General features: G+C 35.8%; 1 pseudogene; it reads left to right on the top strand.

The window, feature by feature from the left end:
• The first annotated feature begins 779 nt into the window (after nucleotides 1–779).
• On the top strand, nucleotides 780–870 carry LOC138445483 (U6 spliceosomal RNA; annotated as a pseudogene).
• The last annotated feature ends 272 nt before the right edge of the window (nucleotides 871–1,142 follow it).

Here is a 1,142-nt window from a genome sequence, read left to right as displayed (position 1 = left end):
TAAAAGAGTCGGACACGACTGAACAACTGAGCGTTAGAAATGATTGCAGTTATAGATGCAATTATAGATTGGCTTGTGGGTGTGGTTTCAAATAATTTCACTTGGCAAAATTAAAAGTTTGCTCGTCCTCTCCTTCTTCCCTTTCTTATCCTTCTTCTTCCTCCTCATCCCTTTCCTTCTCCCCTTTGTCTATTTTTTAATTTTCTGAACTGAATACTTCAGACCCTCTAACTCATTCCTCCCATCCACACTAAGAGGCCAGAATTATCCTCTTTTTTTTTTTTCAGATAGGGAGATTAAAACTCAGAGAAATTAATTAAATTACTCAAGGTCACATAGCTGGCAAAATGCGTTCACTTTATATCTAGCTTCCTGCCTCCATACTGAACATGAATAAGTGAAAGATAAAATGAAAAGAAATTAGATAAAAAGATAAGGCATCCTTTTTTCTAATTACAAAGCTATGATGCAGTACCTTTGAAGCAATTTCTGTACAAACAGCAGAGTTAAAAAATCATTTTGGCAAAAATCGTACATGTGTCCTTACACGTAAAAGGTGTAACTATGAGGAAAATATCTTAGTTTGGGGACATCTTTGCAATAATAGATGAAGTACAACTATCTCCTTCTTCAACATTTCAATAAAAAAGATGATAGTCAAGGGTAACTGAAATTAAAATAAAAATACAAAGCCTGAGATTTTGGAGAGAAGAAATTTCTATAATCTATACATAGCACAGTGTCTAGTGCATAGTGAGCAGTTATAAACAGCAGCTTTAGTGCTCACTTTGGCACATATATACTAAAATCAGAACAATACAGAGATTAGTATGACCCCTGCTCAAAGATGACAAGAAAATTCATATTTTTTATGTATAGCTGAATCACTTTGCTATACACTAGAAACTAACAAAACATTGTAAATCAATTATACTTCAGTTTAAAAAATAGCTTTCACTCCTTCTTTCCATCAAAATTGCTGAGCAAATAGCACGTGCCGACACTGTTATGTACCCTGGAATACAGCAGCTGAGCAGCTAGACAAAAGCCCTGCCCCTCGGAGCTGACATTGTTAGGCTTGTTACACCTGTAATTACATCCTCTGCCGCAGCTTTCACTCACATGCACTCTCTCTGCTCACA

Source organism: Ovis canadensis, chromosome 8 (assembly GCF_042477335.2).
Source record: "Ovis canadensis isolate MfBH-ARS-UI-01 breed Bighorn chromosome 8, ARS-UI_OviCan_v2, whole genome shotgun sequence".
Lineage (NCBI taxonomy): Eukaryota > Metazoa > Chordata > Mammalia > Artiodactyla > Bovidae > Ovis > Ovis canadensis.
Note: the sequence above shows the minus strand (reverse complement) of the source record. Positions and strands in the feature narration are given on the sequence as shown.